This window comes from Hakea prostrata, chromosome 6, assembly GCF_041222555.1.
Source record: "Hakea prostrata isolate BN-2017 chromosome 6, UWA_Hpros_2, whole genome shotgun sequence".
In the NCBI taxonomy this organism is placed as follows: domain Eukaryota; kingdom Viridiplantae; phylum Streptophyta; class Magnoliopsida; order Proteales; family Proteaceae; genus Hakea; species Hakea prostrata.
The window spans coordinates 9,653,420-9,680,178 of record NC_142605.1 but is presented as its reverse complement, the minus strand read 5'-3'; the positions used below and the strand labels follow the sequence as shown (position 1 = coordinate 9,680,178).

General features: G+C 39.7%; 1 pseudogene; it reads right to left on the bottom strand.

Moving 5' to 3' along the window:
• Positions 1 to 25,519, bottom strand: LOC149012212 (uncharacterized; annotated as a pseudogene).
• Positions 25,520 to 26,759: the final 1,240 nt, after the last annotated feature.

Sequence of the window (26,759 nt, the reverse complement as noted above, 5' to 3'; positions counted from 1 at the left end):
TTATGAATGGAACTGATATTTATCTTGGGTGGACCAATGAGATGGGGTTTCATTGGTCACAAGATAATTGACAATATCTGCATACCAAGGTACCGTGTTTACGGATAACAATTTCTCATCTGGAAATGTTTCTAGAATTGGACTCTCTTCCTTTCTAGAATTAGAAAAGCGGGATAGATGATATGCAACTAAATTTTCAGTTCACTTTTTGTCCCTAATTTCTAAGTCAAACTCTTGTAGTAGCAAGACCCAACGAATGAGTCGGGATTTTTCATCCTTCTTCTGTAGCAAATATTTGATAGCTGAATGATCAGTGTAAACAATTACATGACTACCTATCAAATATGAGCAGAACTTCTCTAATGCAAACACAACAGCCAAAAATTATTTTTCAGTTGTCATATAGTTAAGTTGTGCATCATTGAGGGTTTGACTTGCATAAGAAATCACAGTGGGCATCTTATTTAGCCTTTGACCTAGAACTGCCCCTAAAGCATAATCAAAAGCATCACAAATTAACTCAAAGGGTTCTAACCAATTTGGTGCTTATATTATAGGAGCGGTGGAGAGCTTCTCTTTCAATAGTTCAGAACATAGTAAGCACTCAGAGGTAAAATGAAAGGGGACATCTTTAGCAAGTAATGAAGTTAATGGTCTGGCTATCTTGCTAAAGTCCTTTATAAAGCAGCGGTAAAAACCAGCATGACCTAGAAATGATCTAACATCCTTGACACTCTTAGGTGATGGTAAATTAGAGATAAGATCAACCTTAGCCTTATCAACCATAATTCCTTCCTTAGAAACAATACGACCTAAGACTATTCCATTCTTCACCATGAAGTGACATTTCTCCCAATTAAGAACTAAATTTTTGGCTCTACTATGTTCAAGAACTAAGAGGAGATGGGGAAGGCAATCAGAAAAGGTAGACCCATGAACAGAGAAGTCATCCATAAATACTTCCAAATAATCCTCTACCATATCTGAAAATATGCTCATCATGCACCATTGGAATGTGGTAGGAGCATTGCATAACCCAAAGGGCATGCGTCGATAAGCATATGTTCCATATGGGCATGTGAATGTGGTTTTGTCTTGGTCTTTGGGTGCTATAGGGATTTGATTATAGCCAGAATAACCATCAAGGAAACAATAATAAGCATGGCCGGCTAAACGTTCTAACATTTGATCAATGAAAGGAAAAGGAAAATGATCCTTATGAGTGGCTACATTAAGCTTCCGATAATCAATACAAACACGCCAACCAGTTTGAATACGAGTTGGGATGAGCTCATTGGTAGTAGATGTAACTACTGTGACTCCGGACTTCTTAGGAACAACTTGGACTGGGCTTACCCACTGGCTATTTGATATGGGATAGATAATCCCATTATCCATGCATTTCAACACTTCTTTGTGAATGGCTTCTTTCATCACAGGATTAGCCCTTCTTTGGGGCTCCTAGAGGGTTTGGATCCATCAATCAAATTTATATGATGTTGAACTATGGAGGGACTAATTCCTTTAATGTCGGTCATTTGCCAACCTATGGCTTCTTGATTGTCTTTAAGAAAACTAAGAAGTTCATCCTCTTGGTCTTTGGTAAGATCAGAGGCAATGATTACAGGAAGAGTTTTATTGGGGCCTAGAAAAGCATACCGAAGAGTCGAAGGCAAAGGTTTCAATTCTAGTTGGGGGGCCTCAACCACAGATGGGACAGGAAGATTTCTAGACAACTTACCAAGTGGTTCATTAAATTGTTGCAAACTCATCATATCAGGAAAAAAAAAATCACTCCCTATATCCTCTAGTTCTTCCAAACAAGTGTAAAAATCATCCTCAAAACCTTTTTCAATGGAGAAATCAATATCATCAGAAATGCTTTGCAACATACTAATATTCTCATAAAAGTTTGGTTGTTTCCCTAACCTAAAGACATGGAACTCAATGGATGTATTCCCAAATGATAACTTCAAAAGACCATTTCGACAATTAATAAGAGCATTTCTTGTAGCTAAAAATGGTTTCCCTAATATCACAGGAATTTGGTCCTTAAGATTTGTAACTGGATGTGTGTCTAAGACAATGAAATCAACAAGAAAAACAAATTCTCCTACTTGAATTAACACATCTTCAATTATTCCATTGGGTATTTTGATAGATCTATCAGCCAACTGGAGAGTAACCGAGGTTGGTTTGAGTTCCCCAAGACCCAATTGTTTATAAACAGTATACGGTAATAAATTAACACTAGCGCCCAAGTCTAGTAAAGCATGTTCTATTTTCTTATCACCAATAACACATGGAATTGTTGGACTTCCTGGATCTCTATACTTAATTGGGACTTGTTCTGAAAGGATTGAACTCACATTTTCTGTTAGAAAGGCCTTCTTTGGGACATTTGTGGTTCTCTTTTGAGTACACAAATCTTTAAGAACCTTAGCATAAGAAGGGACTTGAGAATTAACATCTAAAAGTGGAATGTTGACACTCACATTTTTGAAAACTTCTAAAATTTTGTCAACATTTTCATTCCTTTTGGTACTTGCTAATCGGCTAGGAAAAGGGGCCTTAGGTACATAAGATCTCTCACTTGAAGTTTGTTCTTTTCTCAAGGTTTCAAATAATGATTCATCAGACTTAGGTACCTCTAAAGCAATTGGTTCCTCCTCAACTTCTAAGGGTTCTTTAGACAAACCCTCATTAGGAGATACTTGAGCATTCTCCGCATCTAGATGGTTACTAATTTTGCTCTGGTCAATAATAGGAGATTCACCTGTTAAATACCCCTTTCCACTTCTCAATGCATACACAGAAGTAATTGGCTCTAAAGAAGAAGAAGTGGTTTCAACTTGGTTGACTTGATTTGGTGGCCTTTGTTGAATCTGAGTGCTAGGATTTAACTCAGACTGGCTAGGCATTTTACCTTTTTCTCTCTCAGACAAAGCACTTGCAAGAGTGGAAATTTGTTTTTCCATTAAAGTCATAAAGGTGCTGGAAAGTACTTCCACATTCTTCTCTAAGGTAGAAAGACGAGAAAATTTTAGATTATTACCTCTATTGACACCAGGTGGTGATTGATTTTGTGCAATATGAGGCATACGAGGCACAATAGGTGGATTGGCAGGCCTAGCTAAATTGGCATTCTGAAAATTAGAGGCTTGAGGGAACTGGAAATTTTGATTATGAGAAAATTGGGCACTTTGTTTTTGAGGGGCACCAAAGTGATTTTGTGTGGAATAATTGCTTAATCCATTTTGGTTTTGCCCTTGAGACCATGAAAAGTTAGGATGATTCTTCCACCCAGGATTGTACGTGTTACTGTACGGGTTTGGAAACATCGCACTGACATTCTCATGTTGGCCTCCAGAATACCTAGGACATTCCTCAATTACATGTGTAGGAGACTAACACCATGCACACATAGCAATAGATTTGTAAAATAAATGTGCTTGACTTGGTGGTGGTGGTGCAGCCTTAACTACAAAAGTCTCTATTTTTTTTAAAATATTATCTATTTATGCTTCCTTATGAACTTGGCTATCAACAAAATATCCCCTACTAGTCCTTTCAGACTCTTGGGTTGACTCCCATTCTCTAGTTCTATCTGCTAGACATGCCATAAGTATGTCAACTAGTAATCAGGGAAAGCGCCAAGGGACATCATAGGAAAGCATCCCATACCACCTCCACTGGTGTCCAAAGACAGAAATGCCAAAAGGGCATTCCCCATCCCCAGTCACAACTTAGGCAACCACATCGCAATCCAATCATTCATATTCATAACGGATAAGCAATTGATATAAATAATATCCAATCATTCATATTCAAAATGGATAAGCAATTCACATAAGTAACATCCGACTGTAGTTACAAAGTTATAGCAGTGTTTCAATTATAAACAAGTTCAAAGAACAATAGTAAGATCATGCATATCAATTCCAACATAAGTAAGAAGGTAAAGTTACCAAAGAAACCCTAAACAAATATAGGTTAAGTATTAGGAACAAATCCCAAAGGATTGGAGATGAAACCTGACCAAAACAGTGAAAGTTGTTGTCACTGACACTGTTGGTCGCTTATGGTTGGTCGCTTTAAGCGACCAACCTTGTTGTGTACTGACAACAAGCCCTAATTTGGTCAAAAACTCATGGTCCAGGATTCGAAGCACTCCAAAATTAAAGGGAATATCAATAACAGTAAAAGAAGACTATCTAGCATGATCTAAGCATCATATATGGTCAACGGAAAAGAAGTTCGATTGAATCATAAAATAGGCTATTACCGATATTAGTTCGCGGATTTCACGGAAAGACTAGAGTGAATGGGAATCCACTCTAGGAAAGAGGGAACAATAGATCATGGTCAAAAACTATCCTAAGAATAGATCAATCATGAAGTAGAAGTCAAATCCTTCAAATGAATATACATTCGTGAAGGTTACACTAGACTTCCTTTCGAAATCATCCTGTGTAGTTCATGGAATGAATATAGTGAATGGATTTCACTCTAAGACTATGAGGATTGAAGGATAGGTCGTAGCAGTGGCATGAGACCTTCATCATAATCACAAAGGTGGGTAGAAACAGAGGAGAGAGTAGACTTAGAGAAAGTGAGAGCGATTACTAACCATGAAGAAGAAGGTTCGATGGAAGGAACTTTAACAAATGCTTGAGGATCTTCCTAGCTTCGATGAGAGTGTTCAAAGGTGCTTCCCACATTCTTTAGCGGCTTTAGAACATTATGAGATGAATTAGAACGAAATTGGAATATATAGGGCTTCGAAAACCTAAAATTCCAAAGAGTGACCAAACTGTCCCTAGGAGGGTTGGTCCCTTGGTGGTTGGTCGCTTAAAGCGACCAAGGCTAAGTGACCAAGCATGACAATTAGGTCAAAAATTATATTTTGGTCTCCAAAATCCACAAGTTCCACTGGGTCCTTTTCCAATTTATCAAAGGGTGTTACCTAGCATTGTAGGACCTTTCAAAAAGTGTCAAACTTGAACTCAAGTCCATCATCCAATCTCAACACCAACAAGCTGCAAACTTCTTCTCAAAGTTAGTCAGGGTTTCCGTAGAAGAAACTGCATCATCAATCTCCATTGGCTCGAGGTCAGACTCAATGGGTTCAACAGAGATGGCCCACAACTGTCTTCTACCTTCACTTCGGATCTTCGGACCTACAATATAGATTTTCGGGTTAGGGTTTGAGCGGGATTTCACAAGATTTCTCATTAATCTTGAAGATTTTGCTATAAAAATATCTTCCTAATTTGAATTATTTCCAGAATATATTCTATGTAGATTCTCCTCCCTAATCACATTTAGCACATTACCTTTTGAGTTTGGAATCATTGGGACAGAATTGGTAAGATTGTCCATTGATCCTAAAGATTCTATTGTAGAATCACGAGAGAAATTGCCTAAAAATTGCAAAGAATCGCATAAAATCACAAGAAATCGGCAAAATATCGATATTTTGCCAATATATCGCTAAAACTCACTGAGAATAGCAAGATATCGCCAAAAAATCGGCAATATTACTGATCGAGTTTAGTCTCGATTTCGGTTCACCATAAATCAAAAACCACCGAAATTCAGCAAAATGAATTTCGACGATATAACTTTCCTTGGATAAATGACCTAATTCCTCACAACCATACTGTAAAACCCAGCCCTAACCTTGACCCGGAAACCTTGTTATTTGTAGGTCCGATGACCCGAAGTAAAGTAAGAAGTCAGCTTTGGGCCATCCCAGTGGAGGACTTGGTGTCTGGCTTTGAATCCATGAAAGTTGATGATGAAGTTCTATTTATGGAAACTGAATCTTGATGAAGATCGGATTAGTTGATGGACTTGGAGTGCTCTCTATCTTGGTTTGAAGGCATTTCTACCTATTAGGTAAGTCACTTGACATGTGTGCAAAACCCCTTTAGGATTGGATTTGATCTGGGTCTTCAATTCCCTGTTTTGGAATTGCTGTCAGCATTGGTCGACTGATTGGTCGACTGGACCAGTCGACCAATCCACTCGACCAATGGGTGCTGTCTTTGGCAATTAGGTTTTTCTTGCTCTATTTAAGTCCAATCTCGAGTCTACTTCGTATTTTCTGCCTCCAAACTCTTTGGAACGAACCAAAGACCTCTGCAAGTCATCTCCCTTGCATCCTTGGTGATTTTCTTGACGGATCTTCGTCAAAACTCTTCCTTTTCATCAAAAGGTATGTCTACACTCTCTTCTTCTCCTCTATCTCTTATTTTCTTTCCTTTTTGAGTTGAGACAGTGAGAGGAGATGCTGCATTCTCTCGTTGCAAACATCTCTGGACTTGTCTCTCATGATCATCCTAAGGATTAGAGGCTAGAACAATGATCTTAACCATGATCATTGCAAGCTTTTGAAGGAATCATGATCAAACCATGATCTAATCTTGTTAAACTTCTGATTTGAATTCTGATCTCCTTGGATCTTCTATATTGATCATGTTAGTAGCCAATTGCTGTGTTTTCTTTTCATGAACCATGATCTATCAATCTCTAGTTGTTCTCTTCTACCATACTATGTGTTCTTCATGAATCATGGTAGTTACATATATGGTAGGTTTTGTTTCCTTATTTAGATTTATGCTTTTAAGCCTATTTCCTTGAAGATCTAAGTATGTTTTCATGATACCTTTACCTGAAGCAATGATCCATCCTCCTATTGTTCTTGTCTTTGATTTCTATTTCGAATTCATCAAGACCCATGGTTGATCTAATTATGGTAACTTTTTGTTTCCTAATTTGGAACTTGATGTCTTGTTTGGATTAATGTTTTGAGGTCCCCTATATGTTAGAATACTACTGATGTAGTTTACCCCTTGATTAGTACCCTTTTGAACCACCAAATTCGGATTTCATATCTTAAAACTCTGTTTTTTTTAGGCTCTTCTGCATTGGTCGATCGATTGGTCGACTGGACCAATCGACCAATCCACTCGACCAATGAGTACAGGAACTCCGGAATTGGTCCGTGTTGGATGTTTTGGTATCTTTTCTCATAGGGATCTTTCCTAATATGTTGTATACACTTGTTTAGGACCTTCTTCTCAAGTTTGCCAAGATCTTACTTGATTTCTTAGGATTCCTTTGCGAGTTATAAAAGGTAAGGATGGTTATTTCCTTAATTACATAAATAGCATGAATCTAGTTTCTATATTTGAATATCATTGATATGTTTCCTTAATTAGATTCTTACAACGATATACTACTGTTGCATAACTTTGATTACAGTAGCATTACTTATTCATATTGAATTGATTCATGTATGATTTACTTACCAATTATATACAAGTTGATTGTAATTATTGATTTCTTTCCATATATGAAGTTACCATATATGTGATGATATGAATTGATGCATGTGTATGCTTAAGTATGGTTTGGAAAGGAGAGGTGTCCTTTTGACACTTCTGTCCTTGGACTACTACGGGAATATTATGGGATGTTTCCGGAGATGCCCTCTGGACACCTTCCTAAACTGTTGGATGACATATCTTGGATTGTCTAGTAGTGTTTGGCTAGGATGTCCTGTTATGTCAGACCCTAATCGGAGGGGTATTGAGACCGAACGACCCGTGGTAGCAATGGGGATTCATGGGCGCTCAAGACCGGTAACCAACCCGTGAGAGGACAGGAATCACATTGTGGGGGCCATTTATTGGTAGGGTTGCATATGGTTAGACTTGGGCTCACGGGCGCTTAAGACCGGTAACCAACCCGTGAGAGGATGTGAGAGCTTCCCGTTTACCATATGTGGATGATCAATAGGGTTGATGAGTCCGTAGTCAGGGACTATGAGGACTCTAGTGTGAAGGATACCGGAAAGGATCGTCGTGGACGAGGAATGGACGTATCCGGATCCGACTTGATGTAACTAAGTAGAAGACTTGCATTTGGCTAGGTTTTTCCCTGACATGCGCCGGTACTTATGCCAAATGGTTGTGAGAGAGTGTGTTGACTTAACCCCCTACCATGGTTAGTCCTGAGGGATGAAGGACCCATTACCAATCGGCTGCTCAAGACCGGTGAAATGATCCATGAGAGAATCCAGGATATCTTAAATGGTTGAGGATGTGAGCGGACCTTCCCAAAGAAGTACAGTGCTATGACTTAAAGCATGTCTGCCAATAGAGACCAGCATATATAGAGTTAGATTCATTCATTCATTGCTTGTCTCATATCATATTGCATTTATGTTTGTTCTGAAATCTTACCATTTATGTTATTATGGATTTAACTGCCTTACTGAGTTTCTTTGAAACTCATTCCTTTATTGTACAATGTTTGTTAGACTATCCTGCAGGTACTGAATACTATGACGGTTCCTATGAAGAAGCGCAAGGCGAAGAGGCATATCTCCAGGAAGGTGATTGCGGTTACCACAATTACACTGAAGATCCCGCGAGTGGTTATGCTCCGTACGATGCTTAGTCCGACCATTGAGTGGAAGCGTCCTTGTGCCATTTATGAGATTTACACTTATAAGGATGTTGTCTATAAAGTGGAGAACAATTTAGTTACCCATTGTACTTGCTACTGGGATTAGATTTTGTCTAGTTTATTCTCTTGTAGAGCTACTTTTCCGCTGGTTGTAGAGTGGGATTTTCACCTCACTTTACTTATCTGTTTGACACTCTGATTATATCTAGTATCCTGATTTATTTATGATTCATTCTTTCCTTATTGGATCTATGGTTTATCTTCCGCACTTTTATTATGATTGTTCATGATTATGTTATTGTTTATGTGGGAGGTTGATTACTCGATACCTGATCTTCGGGCTATGGATCACACTCTCGGGTATGCCAGATAGGGTACCGGCTGGGAGGATGTGACACATACACTCTAGCAGATCCCAATAAGTCCCATGATCAAGTTCAGATTATTACATTCAAACTGAGGAAGCAACATAAGTAAAACAAACTATGGGAATCAGTAGGTCACTTGGGGCTGTTGCTTGGACCAGTTGTGTCACATCCACCCAGGGGGTACCCTATCTGGATTACCCGGTGGAGTGATCCACAACCCAAAAGATCAAGTTTAGGAACGATCATATCCACTTAGCGCAATAATTTAATCAAAAGCAAGAACAAATCAAAATTTTCAAGTAATTTAAAATAAAAGTCAAGGAAAGGATCTCAGAAGGATCACAGAGAACATCAGAGTGTGGAAATGATACCAATAAAATAAATAGTCAAAATGTGGACTGAGGCGGAAACCAACTCTACAATAGCAACGGAAGGTAGATCAAATAATAGTAAAGGTTACAACCGGTTCTCAAAAGAAGGGAAAGAAAAAGGTAAGCAACTAAGTTACAATTTCTTCTGATTTATACAATGTTTCCTTAATAACATAATCATATGAAACTAGACAATGCCGAATTCGCAATGATGAATATCAGTCTCGTACTGATAGTCTTCACCAACATAGTCACCATGATCAGTAGTGTATGAGTCATCAATTTGGTCTTCATAGTGTTGACCATCATAGTCAACAGTAGTAGTACCTGCAGATAAGTCTAACAAAAGATGTTGCAAAAAGGAGTGAGTTTCAAAAGAACTCAGCAAGGCAGTATTCCATAATAACACAGATACATGGTATGAAACATAGCATGATGTAAGATGATATGAGACAAATGATGCAAGTATGAAACTAACTCTATGTATGCTAGTCTCTATAGGTAGACATGCTTTAAGTCATAGCACCATACTTCTTTGGGTAGGTCTCAAATCACTCTTCCCTCAACCATCTCGGTATCTTGGGTTCTCCAGTGGGAATTGGGTCCTGAAACCTTCTCGGACAATCCATGGCTGGGGTTTAAGTCACCGCTCTCTCACATCACCATTGGTATAAGTATTGGTGCATGTCACAGTAAAGCCTAGCCCAATGCAAGTCATCTACTTAGTCATATCATGTCAGATCCAGATATGTCCATTCCTCACCCTGGGCGATCCTTTATAGTATCCTTCACACAAGAGTCATGGATATTACTTACCGGACTCATCAACCCTATTGGTCATCCACAAATAGTAGACGGGAAGCTCTCACATCCTCTCACGGATATGACTAACCGATCTTCGAGCACCCATGAGCCCAAGTCTAGCTATTTGCAACCCTACCAATAAATGGCCCCTTTCGGGTATCTGCAATGCGATCTATGTCCTCTCACGGGATGGTTATCGGACTTGAGCGCCCACAAATCCCCCCCCCCCCCCCCCCCCACCCCCCCCCCCCCCCTCCCCCCCCCCCCCCCGCCCCGACACCACAAGCCCACCCTAGTCATACATCTAGACAAGTCCTATGTGTTGTAACTAATATATCCACTACCGGTTTATACCGGTCAAACCAACCTCAGCCGGATTCGATTGAGAGACATTGCAAGATGATCAAAGACGTCCAAAAAGGAGCGATGATCTAATGGTCATGATTGAAAGAAAATTATAAGCGGGAAAGCCAGTATAAAAGCAAGGGAAGATCCGTAGGAAGGTAAGTCTCTGAAATCAGCCAAAACTCTAAGCTCACTCTGATTGAACTCCATTACTAGAATTTTAGAAGCTCCATAGAGCTCTGTAAACACCATCGATACCATACTGACTAGACCGTCGGAGACGAGACGCCGATCAAGACGATCGGCTCCGTTTCTTACTATAATTCTGTTTCTTTCAGGAGTGAGAGGTTGATTGATCGAAGAGCAAACCAGATCGAATCAGATCTGAGGAGTTCGGTGCGAGAAACTACGATTCAAGGCGATCGGCAGAAATAGCACCAACATTTGGCGCCGTCTGTGGGAACTCAAGTCAAAACAGAAGCTATGGCTCAATCACCTGAGCGAGAGGAGGAATTACCGATAGAAATGGCGGAAACAAGCCAGAGGGAGCCAAGGAGAGTAAATCCAAAAAGAAGAACAAGAGAAGTGGTTCTGATGTCGCAAATTCCAGTGATGCAAACTCGACAGAGGCTGAGAATGCTGGAGGATCATTCTCCACCTCGTCCAACTGATCAGTTTGAAAGGCAAGAGAAACAATTAGCAGATACATTGGCGACATCTCGTCCAAAGTTAGATCCAAATCTGATCGCTGAGCGGTTTGAGAGCATGCAGCACCAAATACTGGAGACACAAAATCTGATGAGGACTTTCATCAAGCAGATCGGAGTACATCCTGAGGAAAGAGTTCCGGTCTTGTCAGCTGGAAGATCTCGAACTCTTTTCCGAGCAAAAGCGACCTCTGTCCCAAACTCTCAGATACAAAAGTCAGGAGGAAGCCGAAGGAGATCATTTCTGAAGGAAGGATCAGGAGAAAGTGCGGATCCAAACTATATTCCACTAGAGACTGAAGATCGAGAATCGTCCAGAGATGATCAATTGAGTCATATCTGGAGCAAAAGGAGTAGAAGCGTTGGGAATTGGAGAGATAAGAGAGAAACAGGAAAATCAGGAGATTGCAGATCTGAAGTCTATGGATCGGAATCAGTAAAAGATTTCGCGTCCTCGATGATCAGATTTAACGACTGGTGAATAAAGATGGGGAGAAAAAGCTGAGGAAATAATGAACCAGAATCCATTTGCTAAAGACATTATGTCAGCACCATTGCCGCGCAATTTTAAACTTCCGACATTCACGATGTACGATGGAAGTACAGATCCAATGGAACATCTGGCTCAGTTCAACTCTGTTATGATGCTAGCAGGTAACTCTGATATTTTAAAGTGTCGCTCATTTCCATCTTCCTTGAAAGGATCTGCAACAACCTGGTTCTTCAGCTTATTACCAGATTCCATTATGGATTTTAAGGATTTGACGAAAGTATTCTTGTCAAGATTCCAAAGTAGCATGAAAAGCAGCAAAATTGTTGATAACTTAGCTGCAATCCGTCAAAAATCGGGAGAATCAGTTCGAAATTATATGAAGAGATTCAATCAGGAGTCAATTCAAATTAAAAATTTGAATGAGGCGGTGGCATATGACGCTATGTTCAGAGGCCTAACAGATGAGCATCTTCTGGAATTCCTGATCATGAACAAGCTAGCGAATATAGCAGAATTGACGACTCGCTGTAATCAGTATGCAAATATGAAAGACATTCTCCAAGCAAGAAAAGAAACTGATCGCAGTGGAGTTAAAAGGAAAGATGATGGAGTTGTGAAATCTGATCAGAGAGATCAAAGAGAGCGAAGGAATAGCAGGAGCTTTTCAAGAAATATTCCTGATCGTCAATACAGAAGGGACATTCCCAATCCATTCCAAGAAAACTATACTCCTCTCAACGCAAGAAGATCAGAAATTCTGATGCAAATTCAGCATCAGGGATTTATGAAATGGCCACTACCTATGATAGCAAAGGCGGATGAGAGGAATCCGAATAGAATCTGTAGATATCACAAAGATCATGGTCATGATACTGATGACTGCAGAATTCTGAAAAATGAAATTGAACGACTAATCAACCAAGGAAGATTGGACCAATATGTTCAAAAGAGAAATGGGGGAAATAGAAGAAATGCCGTTGATCAGCCGAGAAGGTGGAACAATCGAACACCAGCTAGAGAAGAACAAGCCAAGGGAGATTTTCAGTACAACTCTCCAGAGGAAAATACTAAACAGCAGGAAAATCGGCAGATTCAACAGAAGCAGTCCCCCGTCATGACCATCCTGGGAAGTTTGGACTTAAATTCAATTTCAAAATCTAAGGCTCATGCCAGGTATGTGAATATTGTCGAATCTCATGTTATTCCTAGAAGAATCAAAATGATGAAGGAAATAGTCTTCACGGAGGAAGAAATGGAAGGAATTCAAGAACCACACGATGACGCCATTGTGGTGGTCATCGAGGTGGCAAACAGAGATATTCATAGAGTTCTGGTAGACACAGGATCATCTGTAGACATCATGTCTTACGAAGCTTTTCAGCGATTGAAGTTGGATACGGTCAAGATAAAACCTTGCAGCACAAGACTATTTGTATTTTCTGGAGAGTCTACTTCGGTAGAGGGAACTGTGGAGCTAACGATAACACTTGGAACACATCCACAAATGGTAACTACAGTTACTAAATTTTTGTTAATAAAAAGTCTATCAGCATACAATATAATTCTCTGGAGACCAACGTTGAATACTATTGGTGCAATAATTTCGACAAGACATTTGAAGGTAAAGTTCCCAACAGAAGGAGGCATTGGAGAATGCAAATCGGATCAGAAAACTTCAAGGCAGAGCTATACAACTTTTTTGAAGGATTCAAAAGCACAAGGTAAGGCACTCGCCTTTACTGTTGAAGTTACGGATAACAGGGATGAGGAAAAAATTCAAAGAGGTGAACCGGTAGAAAAGCTGGAAAAAATTTGTTTTGGTTTGGAGAATCCAGAAAAAGAGACCATGATAGGAGCTGATCAGAACAGTCAAGACAAGGAGCAATTGAAAGAATTTCTTCAGCAAAACGTAGATGTCTTTGCCTGGTCAGCACAAGACATGCCAGGTTTAAGCAGAGAGGTGGCGGAGCATTGTTTATGGATAGATAAATCTATCAAACCAGTGAAACAGAGACGAAGGAATTTCTCGTCAGAAAAGCATGATGCAATTAAGGTTGAAGTGGACAAACTTAGGAGATATGAGTTCATTGAGCAAATCGAGTGTCCAAGGTGGCTAGCAAATGTGGTAATGGTGAAAAAGCATAATGGAAAATGGCGAATGTGTGTAGATTACACTGATTTGAACAAGGCATGTCCCAAGGATTGCTATCCTTTGCCGCGAATTGATCAGCTAATCGATGCCACATCAGGTCAGCAAATGTTGAGTTTTATGGATGCTTATTCAGGTTATAATCAAATTCTTATGAAGAAGGAGGATCAACCTCACACGGCATTCATGACCAATCGGGAAAGCTATTGTTATAAAGTTATGCCTTTTGGGTTAAAAAATGCTTGTGCAACATACCAAAGGGCAATGAACAAGTTGTTCGCTGATCAGATTGGAAGAAATATGGAGGTTTATGTAGATGATCTTCTTGTAAAAAGTCAATTTAAATCTGAACATCTCGTCGATTTAAGAGAGTGCTTTGATGTATTGAGGAGAAATGGAATGAGACTCAATCCTGAGAAGTGTGCATTTGGAGTTTCATCTGGTAAATTCCTAGGTTTCATGGTCACACAGAGGGGCATTGAAGCAAATCCAGAAAAAATCAGGGCTATCTTAAATATGACGGCTCCCAAAGAAGATGAAAGAAATTCAAAGCTTAACAGAAGAGTTGCAGCATTAAGTAGATTTATATCCAGATCGGGAGATAAGTGTGCACCATTCTTCAAGGCTTTGAAGAATCTAAATGCACTCAACGAATTCAAATGGTCGAGGACCTGTCGGGAATTCATTTGAAGAGTGAAGAGGAGGTTGACCAATCCACCGGCTTTATCTCGACCAAAGCCCGAAGAAAGCTTGCAGATATATCTATCTTCTTCAAAGGCGGCGGTAAGCGCGGTGTTAATCCGGGAGGAAGGTACTATTCAAAATCCTATCTACTTTGTAAGCCATACATTGTTAGATGCAGAATCTAGATATCTGGAATTTGAGAAACAGGCTTTCGCCTTAATAGTAGCAGCCAGGAAGCTCCGACCCTATTTTCAGGCTCATCCAATTATTGTTCTTACTAACTGGCCTTTAAAGAAAATACTGCATAAACCTGATCTGGCAGGGAGAATGGTATCATGGGCGAGAGTTAACAGAACATGATATAGATTATAAACCTAGAACTGCGATAAAGGCACAAGTTTTGGCCGATTTTATTGCTGAAAGTATTTCATCACCAGAGGAGGAAAAAGATTCTAGTAAGGTGTCTTCTGTGTGGACCTTACATGTAGATGGGTCAAGTCATTCGCAGGGATCAGGAGCGGGAGTGATTTTACAAAGTCCGTTCGGATTTGTAATTCAAAATGCACTTCGGTTTAATTTTCATGCTTCAAACAATGAAGTAGAATATGAAGCTCTTATTGCAGGGTTATGACTAGCCAGATCTCTCTGTGTTCAAAGCATCGAAGTAAAAAGTGATTCAGAGCTGGTGGTCAGTCAAGTCACGGGAGCGTATGGTGCGAAAGATGATCGAATGGTCAGCTATCTTAAAAAAGTATCACAATGTAAGGAGTGGTTCGCACAATTCTCAGTCACAAGGATATCTCAAAATCAAAATAATGAAGCAGATTCTCTGGCAAAATTGGCATCTGCAAAGTCTGTTTCTATTCCACAAACTGTATATTATGAGGAGCTAGATATTCCGGCATATTCAGAGCCAGAGATAATGGAAATTGACGCAGAGATATCTTGGATGGATCCTATTATACAGTATCTGAAGGATGGTATTCTTCCTGAAGATAGGGAAAAGGCCAGAACTATGAAAAGAAGGGCTGCCAGGTTTATTCTAAAAAATGAGTTATTATATAAAAGAACAGTTTCTGGGCCACTTTTGAAATGTTTGGGACCCTCTGATGCTCTTTATGCCTTATCCGAAGTTCACGAAGGAATTTGTGGAAACCACTTAGGTGGGAAAGCTTTGGCGTATAAAATTTTAAGACAAGGATTTTATTGGCCACGAATGCAATCTGAGGCAATTGAGTATGTAAGAAGGTGTCATCAATGCCAGATTCATGCACCAATTCAGAACCAGCCGGCAGAGCAGCTAACATCAATTCTTAATCCTCTCCCATTTGCTATGTGGGGTATGGATTTGTTGGGACCTTTTCTTGTTGCAGCTGGAGGGAAAAAGTTTATAGTGGCTGCAATCGATTATTTTACGAAATGGGTAGAAGCAGAAGCCTTGGCAACAACTACCACGAGTCAAATTGAAAAGTTCTTTAGAAATCATGTCATCTTCAGATATGGCCTACCAAAGATTCTACTGACTGATCACGGACCGCAATTTGACAATGAAAGATTCAAGGAATTCTGTGCAGATTATCATATTGAGTGCAAACACTCATCTGTAGCATATCCTCAATGCAATGGCCAAATTGAGGTAACAAACAGAACACCTTTGCAGGGGATAAAAAAGAGACTGGATGAAGCGCATAATTTGTGGATTGATGAACTACCTCATGTACTATGGGCGTATAGGACTACGGTCAGGACCCCAACAGGTGAAACACCTTTCAGACTGGCGTATGGATCAGAAGCATTGGCTCCAATGGAGGTTATGGTGGGATCAAACAGATATGAAGGATCTGATCCAATAACTAATGAAGAGGGACTGCGGCAAACCTCGAATTTTTAGATGAAGTCAGAGAAAAGGCCTTATACCGTAATATGGAATATCAGAGGAGAACAGCAGCATATTATAATGCTCGAATCAAACATAAATCTTTCAGAGTAGGAGATTTGGTTTTAAGGAAAAAATCAGCATCAGATCCAAGGAACTGTGGAAAGCTTTCTGCAAACTGGGAAGGACCATATGTGGTAACAAAAACTGTGAGCAAAAACACATATTGGCTGAAGGACTCTCATGGAAGTTGTTTGAAACGACCGTGGAATGTAGTTCACCTTAAGAAATATTATCAGTAGAAAGAATTTTCTGGTATTCTTGGAGAATGCATTTTATTAAACGTGGTCATCCAAAGTTTCTTCTTCATTATTAATCCAAAAGACATTTATGCGAACCAGTTTCTTCTGATCAAGCCATTTCAACGCTGATCCAGGGTCATTCTTTTTGAGGATGATCATGACTTTCCGAAGTCAGACCCAAGTGGTCAGCCTTCCGAGGCCTAGTCTTGCTTTCCGAAGCTGATCACGGATCATTCCGTACCGAGGGTGATCCCGACTCTTCGTGAGTTAGGCTCAAGTAGCCAGCCTTCCGAGGCCTGGTCATGCTTTCCGGCTGATCACGGATCATTCCGTACCGAGGGTGATCCCGACTTTACGTAAGTCATGCTCAAGTAGCCAGCCTTCCGAGGCCTGGTCATGCTTTCCGAAGCTGATCACGGATCATTCCTTTCGCAAGGATGATCCCGGATTGTTCCTTCCGAGGAATGATCCCGACTTTCCGAAGTCAGGCTCCAGTAGCCATCTTTCTAAGGCAAGATTTGGATCGATTACGGAATTAATCAATAAATAACTCAAGGATCAGGTTACACTGAGGACTATTAATTGAAGTTCAAAGGTCAGATCAGGTATTAAATCAACATCTCAAGGTATCTGATCAGGTATTAAAGTTCCTTTCAAATACTTTTTCATCAGAGGTATTTCAGCAGAAGTCAATTTACAAAGTTTGATCAAAGATATATACATCTAACCAATTATGAAATTGGTTAAAAGATGATAGTTAACATTACGAAAGATACTATTATGTCGAAACTAATATATATATATATATATAATATAAAAATAATAACAATAGAAGGAAGGAAGAAAATTTCATTCATATAAAAGTTGAAAAAGTTAAAAAACCTCATATGCAAAAGAGGTAGGCAAGAAAGAAAAAGGTAAGTTCATAAAGCAAAAAGAGTGTTTTCTTCATATGTGTGATTTTGTAGATGGATCAACATCTGTAGCATTACCAGACGGATCAACATCAACAGCAGCATTAGCAGCAATATCTTCATCTCCTTGAGCAGGTAAATTATCATCATCATTATCATCTGAACCACTGGCAGAATGATCTGGGCCAGAGCTGGAGGAATCACTCATATCATTATCAGAATCATCTTCTGATGAACAATCAGAACTGGGATGTTTCAAATTCCTAAGATCAAAAAAGGTTCTAGAAGGGGAGAAATTCTGGGGATAACAACTTGAAATCTAAACCAGGATGGTCTTAAGGATCTCTGAAAAAATTTGGTCAGAGCAGTCCTTTACCATATTTTTGCAAAACCCTAGGAAAGTTGGATTATCTCCAATTTCCTTCATAGAGGAGGTAACCGAATTTAAAACTATCTGGTTTTCACTTTGTATTCTTCTCTTTTCAAACTCAAACTGTTTCCTCTCTGCCTCCAAGTCTTCATGCAGCAAAGTTTTGAATTTTAAAGTTTCATCCAGGAGAGCATGAAGGTTTTCTTTCTCTTTAGAAACCAAATTAAAGGAAGCATCGAGATTATCCTTTTCTCTCTGTTATCTCATCGAGTCTTAACTCCAAACCATTACTCTTATCCTCCAAAGCGGACTTCTCCAGTGAGAATTGAACCGAAAGCTTTCACATGATATTCTTGTGCCAACTCTAAAGCTGTATTTAGCTTTTCAATCTCATTAAACTTTTCCTGGAGTTCATTCTTTTCCTTCTCAATACTTTGTGACCAGACCAATTCTCTGGTTAGCTTTCCTTTAAAATCTTCTCTTTCACCTATGGCAATTTTGGCCCTGTCAAGGGCATCATCCTTTAACATTTTAAGTTGAAAAAGCTCATTCCTATGATTCAAAACGGCTTCTCTCAACATAGAAACTTCTTCCCGCAATTCAAGCACAATGGTCGAGCAAATTTCATAATCAGTATGCAAATTATCAAGATCATTCATCAAATCTATTTCTCTGAACTCAGCTGCTGTTAATTTTCTCTCTGAAGATCCCAATTTTCTTCGAATATCCTGTACCTCATTAACCAATTCGAAGTTCTTCTTGACCAGTTCATCATTTTCCTGAGACAAAGTTTTTTCTCTCTCCAACACTTCAGAAAATGCATTGAAGGCAGCCCCAAAACATCTGTTGATCAATCAATAAATCAGATCAAAAGTAAATTAGTTATAAATAAAAGAAAGGGAAAAAAGGTCTAATTCTTACCCCCACCCATGAGAATAAAGATCAGAATCAGACATCCGTGCAGTATTCTTCTTGTCACGAGGGATTCTGCCTTTTGTACCCCATTCTCTAGCAGCCTCCCAATTACGGCTGGCCGTATGATTTTCTTTTAAAAACCACTCAGGGTGGAAAGGATTCCCGGAATCAGCATTGCTCATGGTATCATCAACCTGGTCAGGGGCTGGTTGGAGATCAGCTATCTCAAGAATATTCTTAGGATTAACATTTACTGCAGCATCATTTGAACCAGTCTGCATGATGATATCTTCTTGGTCTTCATGACCGTCATGAGGGTCAATTACCATGAGAGCTTCAGGTGGGACAAGATTATTCTCTGGGAGAGCTACTTCATGAATTCCATGGGAAACATTTTGGTTATTTTCCTCCAAAGGAGGAACATCTTGATCACTTTTCTCAGGAGGGGGAACATCAATATCTGGGGGAGCAACAACATCAATATCTGGGGGAGCAACAACATCAGTATCTGGGGCAGCAACAACATCAGTATCTGGGACGGCAACATCCAACACAGGGATGGATAAAGGTAAAACGGAAACGGAAATTTCATTCACATGATCCTCGGCAACAACATCCAAGGGAGAGCCAGGAACATCAACATTTTCATCACATAATTGATCGGCTATTTCTTCAATAATACCACCTGTAGCATGTGTTAGTATGTCTTCAGCAATTTTCTTCAGATGGTCAGAAGAATAGTCAAATAAATCCTTACCTTGACCTTCGTCCTCAACCATTTTTTCTGGGAAGACGGAAGTATCATGAGGAATTTCTTCACGTGGATTATCTTCAACAGTGGGAACTTCTGTGGGGGCAGTATGAATTTCTTTTCTTCTTTTCTTCTTCTTCTTTGAGCCAGACGGGCCCTGGTCAAAGACTGGACCTGTAGACCTAAGTCTACATCTCAATGTATTGGAGGTTCTGGAGGTCCTCATCTTGGGACCAGGGGTTTCACTTGCAAATGTTTTCACAATTTGCACATCAGCATCTTCTCTGATGGCACTTTCTGGAGCCGAGGTAGTTTTCTCTTGATCAGGGGAATCTCTCTTAGCAGTTCTTCTTTTTGAAGGATGACGGGCAGTGTGTTTTCTTTTCTTGGAGGGTTTAATAACCCTAGAATCAGATTTCTTTTCCTCTGAAACACTTCTCCGTAGGTCAGCAACATTAAGGATGGGACGAGCAATTACTTCTGATGGCAAAAATATATGATAATGAGTAAGGATTACAAAAAGATAGAAAGGTATACAACAGTTATTATCTTTACCTGGAAAAAGGCCGTGACTAATGAGACCTGCATCTGTCTTCAACTTGGCCGCATCTATGGGAGTTCCAGTCGGAATCATACTCCAGGTTATTCGGTCATATTCAGTAAGCACAGGACATACTTTTAGAGGAGATAAGGATTCCAAGGAATGAAGACACCATCGAGACCGGAAGTTTGGATTTGGAATGGCGTAGAAGAAGTATTTTTCCCGCCATTGCTTGTTGTCATGGGGAATGGAAGAATCAATGAAAATTTTGGATTCTCTTCCCAGTTCACCCAAAATGCAGGTTCTTCGCGCAAAGTGAAGGTATCCGCGTTCGCGGATACTTTCAAGGTGTAATAATTGCTGAAGAGGTCAACGAGACGGGACACGATTCATCCGGAGAATAAACGCAAAAAAGCAGTAAACCAGCCTCCAACTATTTGGAGTAAGCTGAGAAGGACAGACATGATAATAGTCCAATAAAGATTGAACTACGGGAATCAGAGGGATTCTAAAACCTGAAACAAGGTGATCAAGGTAGATGGTGATAACACTAGGATCAACTGAGTAATGACGGTCGGAGGAGTCAGGAACCCATACTCTAGCATCAGAAGGAAAATGGTAACTTTCCAAATAAGAATCCAGGTGGGATTTCTTTATTTTAGTGGGATACCACTCAGGACCAGCATGCTTTGGGTCCATTTTTTCTCTGGACATGTTGACAAGAGTATAAAGAAGGATGGCTTCGTCATGAGCATACGGGACCGGTTTCCAGTCTGAAGGATTATGCTGAGAGGAGGAAGAAGGACCAGACACGTTTTTCATTTGCTCGCTGCTTGGAGGTATATTAGATTGGGAAGAGGTACTGGGTACTGAAGGATTGGAAACAGGATCCATGGCGGAGACAAGAAAGGAAGAAGAAGAAAATTGAAAAGGTAAAATCTGAAAAGGAGTAATAAAGGAGATAGCAGATAGGTATGTTGATGTTCGCGAAGAAGAACAGAGTACGAAAAGGAAAAGGCGACAGTTGACAGATATATATAAAGAATGAGAGAGGATTTCTTGAAAGGAGGGGGAAATACACGATGGTCCAAAATCAATGGTCATTACCTTTCGTAACCGACGCGTGGGATTAATCGGCTAACGTATGAAAAGCAGCAGTTGAAAAGAATGAAGATGATGTGTGAAAGGGCAAGGGAACAATATGATGGTAATGCATGGGAAAAAGACGAAATCAGTGATCAAGCGGCGGTAACGTTAAGGAAGTTAAAAAGTAATATTTGAAAATTCAGAAAAGGTCTGACAAGACAGTGATTTCAGCCGGTTTTAAGATAATTTGGGGGCTGAGTGCAGTAATATAATTTCAACCAATACAAAGGACATGATTTCATGAGGGACATGGTTATAAGCAGATTTTCAAGATATTGATGATATGATATGATAACTCGTCATCAAGGTTTTGAAGAAATCGAGGATTACCTGGAGGAAAGGTGTAATAGCTGGACAAGGAATATTGTGTGATTTTGATGAAAAGGATAAAACTTGCTGATCAGAGTCTCATTTGGATTCAACCTGATCAGCAGGCTTGGGGGCTTATGTTGTAACTAATATATCCACTACTGGTTTATACCGGTCAAACCAACCTCAGCCGGATTCGATTGAGAGACATTGCATGATGATCAAAGACGTCCAAAAAGGAGTGATGATCTGATGGTCATGATTGAAAGAGAATTATAAGCGGGAAAGCCAGTATAAAAGCAAGGGAAGATCCGTAGGAAGGTAAGTCTCTGAAATCAGCCAAAACTCTAAGCTCACTCTGATTGAACTCCATTACTAGCATTTTAGAAGCTCCATAGAGCTCTGTAAACACCATCGATACCATACTGACTAGACCATCGGAGACGAGACGCCGATCAAGACGATCGGCTCCGTTTCTTACTGTAATTCTGTTTCTTTCAAGAGTGAGAGGTTGATTGATCGAAGAGCAAACCAGATAGAATCAGATCTGAGGAGTTCAGTGCGAGAAACTACGGTTCAAGGCAATCGGCAGAAATAGCACCAACACTATGTATGTCATCCAATAATTCGGGAGAGCGTCGATGGGCACCTTCGGGGAACATCCCATACTATTCCCTCCGATGTCCAAGGACAAAAATGTTAGTAGGACTTTCCCCAATCCCAAATTATACCTATTCAATCACATTCCCAATTCCATCACATCATATACAAATGATATTTCATCATATAGAAGATATTGAATAAAACATGATCAATCGCATATGTAATTAGCAAGAATGAACATTCAATGATAACAAAGGAATAGATAAACATAGCACTATTGTACTTGAAGTACTTACTGCAGTCATATATTGTAAGAAATATGATAAAGAAGGTGAGTATACTAAATTTCCAATCATAAAAGTAATATTCACATAATCCATGTAATTATGGTAATAACCGTCCTTACCTTAATCGAGTCGAAACTAATCCCAAGGATCACTTAGAATAGTCCCCAACTTAGTACTTGAACCCTAGATAACATATATGCAACATTAGAGAAGAAAACACTCAAATCGGAGATCAAACAGAGCAAATTGAGCAAAGACAGAATTGTTGTTCACCTTTGGTCGACTAACTGGTCAACTGACCAGTCGACCAAGAGGAACAGTAACGGGCAACAATGGAAATTTGGCCCGAAACCGATCTTCCGGGGCTCGGATCGATCCGAAACTTGGAGGGATTGATTATAGCAATATAAGAATACTACGCAACAAATATTATCATGATCCAATGGCCCAAATGAAAACCCCTAATTTGAAACCCTAATTTCTATATGGTAGAATTATAGTTTTCAATGAAATTGATAGCAAATGCAAGGGAATTCATAGAATCAATTAAGGGAATGATGAACAATGGATTAGAATCAATTATTAACAAGAAATAAGACCTAGCATACTATAGCAAATCAGTTTAGGAGATGAAAATCATGATATTATGAAGAAAATCATAAGAATGCAAGGTTAGGGATCATGTATAGGGAACATAGCATTGCTAGAATGCAAATGAGGTTTAGGCAAATCAAAAGAGAAAACAGAAGAGGTGGTTGCAAGGTTGCAGCACCTTCTTTATAGTCCCAACAGCAAGAAAGAGAAGAGGTGAGAGTAGATTACAGAGAGAGTGAGAGAATTCATACCTTGAAGATGAAATTAGAGAAGAGGAACAATGATTCTTGTAGAAGATTATCACCAAAGCCAAGGAGGAGCCTAAGAGGAGCCTTCCCACGTCCCAAGAGAGTCCCAGCAATAGAATAGGGCTTAAGCCACAAAGTCCCCTTCAAATAGAACCCAAAATGACCAAAAAACCAGATTTTCTCGGGCTTGTATTCCTTTGGTCGACTAATTGGTTGACTAGCCAGTCAACCAAACAAGAACAGCAACTTCAAACAGGGATTCGGAGGGCTATACGGGGTCAAATTGAGTGGGTTTTTCTCCTACAAGTCAATCAAGAAGTCTAGTTTCGGAAATACCTTCGGATCAACACGGGAGTTCGTTAGGTCCACCAACTAAGCTCATCTTCTTCAGGCTGCAGATTCAAAACAATCACTGACAATGCATCCAAGTATGGAGCACCATCAACCATATCCATGGGTTTTGGGTCAAATACCATGTCTTCCATAAAGAGGGCCTACAAGGACAACTTCTGTCACTTCGGGACATGGATCTACACTAAGGGAAAGGTCGGACATGACTTCCTAAGGTTTTCAAGGATCGCAACACTGAAATTAAGGTCCAACTTCAAGGTCTAACATTAAACAAGTCTTTTTTCACCCAAAACAAATAGGGTGCCCCAAGCTAGGTTTGGGCTGGGTTTCACATTCTCCCCCCCCCCCTTAAAATAATTTCGTCCTCGAAATTGGGAGAGTACTAGGCTTTCGAAAGAAATGAAGATACATCGCTTTTACCTTAACTTTCTTCTCCCAAAATCAACGGAAAACAAATAACAATAAGACTTTTGTAATAAAAACAAAGGAGTAAATCTAACATGCTTTGAAATTAAATCGAAAGTATGATCATGGCTTCATGAAGATTTCACAAGGATCTTGACGAAGATCAATATGAAGATCATAAAACCTTAAGAATGAAAGGAGGTTGTAGAAGAGATGGTTGCAAGGACGCAACATCTTCTTCATAGTCTCAATCACAAAGAATGACACATAATAAGAGTAGATTAATACAACACAAGAGAGATTACTAACCTCTGCTTGAAGAATAGGAGATGGAAAGCTTGAAGTCTTGAGACAATTAGAAGGAATAACAAATCATGAAGATCACACTTGATTTCCCTTCGAAATCCTCATGTGGGGAAAACACAAGGTTATAGAGTGTATGGAGATCCACTCTAGAACAACAAGGATAGAAGGATCAGTCATGGGAATGACTTAAGATTACCCTCCTATCAAAGGGAGATAGAAGCACTAGAAGAAATAGTAGAGGAAATAGATCAGCTTCGGGGTAAACTTCTACCAAACGAAACTAGGCAATTCATATGACCGAGAATAAATCGAACAATGTATATAGTAGGTATGCATTTAGCACAACAGTAAGGTTAGGGTTAGGTGGGATTTCGCAGGTTGCTTCAAGTGACCTCCTGAAGCGACCTTCTAGTTGCACAAACAGGTTCAAAAATCTAACTTTTGATCTCTCATTTTGAACAGACTTTGGGAAGATCTTAGGCTTATATTACAACCTTAAATCCCCAAAATAAAACTCTAAACCTCGAAAACACGGAAAACTAAACAAAACTTGGATCTAGAATTCAATAATTCTAACTGAAAATACTCGCCATTAAAATAGATATGATATCTAATTTTTTTGGTGTGATCTAATTGGAAACAAAAGTAAATAAATATTTTCCCAATCGAATTTTCTTCCAATAGAGATCTTTGTAAGAAAACCACTCTTTAAATAGAAGAAAAATAAAGGAATGAGAGAGTAGTTGGTTTACTTACTTCTAGGATCTAAAAGTCAATGAAGTTCTACAAGATTCTCCTCAAGAATGGGTCTTCTCTTCTCCTACACTTGTTCTTTGACCTTGCAGCAATCCACAGCTGCCTGTTGCATTAAAATAATGCAAAGATAGGGTTTAGGAAGCTTTAAATTTTAAATAGGGTGCCGAGGGCAAAAGATACAATCTGCCCATACTATTCCAATCAATCGCCTCAAGCAACCGCCCCCAAGTACTTTTCAGTACTTGGGTGCTTTGCTCTCTCACTGGGTCCAAAACATTCGTACAAGACTAAACATCATTTAAAAGGCTCTTACCTTGCTCATTGGCATCTCTCAACTCTGCCTTTCTTGAACTAGATATCCACCTGCCTATACCATCAAGATTCTGACTTGATATTCTTCCAGTTCCAAATGGGGCAAGTTCATTACCACCTTCACCCAGACCCATGGGTTATGGGGTCAAAACATGGGCTTCAATTGGATGGCCCACAGCTTCTGCCTACTGGATGCTCAGATTCTTGGATCTACAATTCGTGTTTCTGGGTAGGATCATGGGAGTTATCACAGTTTTGGTGGCTGGCAAAACCATCGGAACCTTGAAATGTTTGCAATATTTTGCTGACATCTAAATGGGGTCGCCGGTGTGGAGAAGACAAGAAGTTGAGAAGTCTTTTTTTCTTTCTTTCTGCAAGAGTAAAGAAAACACAGGAAAATGCAAAGGACAAGAGCAATGGCCACAAATCAAGTCTCTCTTTCCTTGATTGATATTTCTTTCTTTCTTCCCTTAAGGGAAGACCATTACCATGGCAACCTTCAGGAGTAGTCAAAGGAAGATTTGAAGTAGAAAGAGCGAGAGAGAGAAAGAGAGAGAGAGAGAGAGAGAGAGAAGACAACGCAGCGAGCGAGTGAGAAAGATAAGAGGATGTAGAAAGAGAGAGAGACGATGAATCTGCATCCGCTTGATCTAGCATCTCTAGTGCCTCTGCTAGATCGGCAATCTCTAACTACGAAGACGACTTCAGCCCCAAGGAAGAGATTCATGCCGCCGCCGCATCAACTTCAAAAGTCAAGCAAATCTCTGCAAGAGAAAGAAGATGATAAGTCGTAAAAAAAAAAAAAAAAAACGAAGAGAGCAAACGCAAATTTGGATTTTAAAACTTCTAATATTTTGAATTTATCGCAATAGTTTGAAGTTATCAGCGATTTGACAATATATCGCGATATTTTATCTATTTATCGCCGATTTTTGGTAAATCTCGTATCACCAATCCATTTCATATCTGTGAAACCCAGCCCTATCCTAACCTTGACCCTGACCCGAATCCTTTGATGTTTGTAGGTCCGAAGACCCGGAGTGGTGAAAGAAGAGACTTGTGGGCCCTTGTAGTTGAAGACTTGGTGTATGATTCAGAGCCCATGGACATTGACAGTGATACCCCTTACTTGGATGCATTGTCAATGTTCAGTGAGAAACTGCACCTAGAAGAGGGGAAGCTTAGTTGAAGTACTTGGTGTGCTTCCGGTCTTGTTTCGAAGGTATTTCTCTAATCTAGATTTGTTAATTGACTTGGAGGAGAAAACCCAACTCAATTCGAATCATTCTAGCCCTTCTTTTCCCTAGATCAAGCATGCTGTCCATGCTTGATCGACTGAATTAGTCGACTTGGCCAGTCGACCAAAGGATGCCC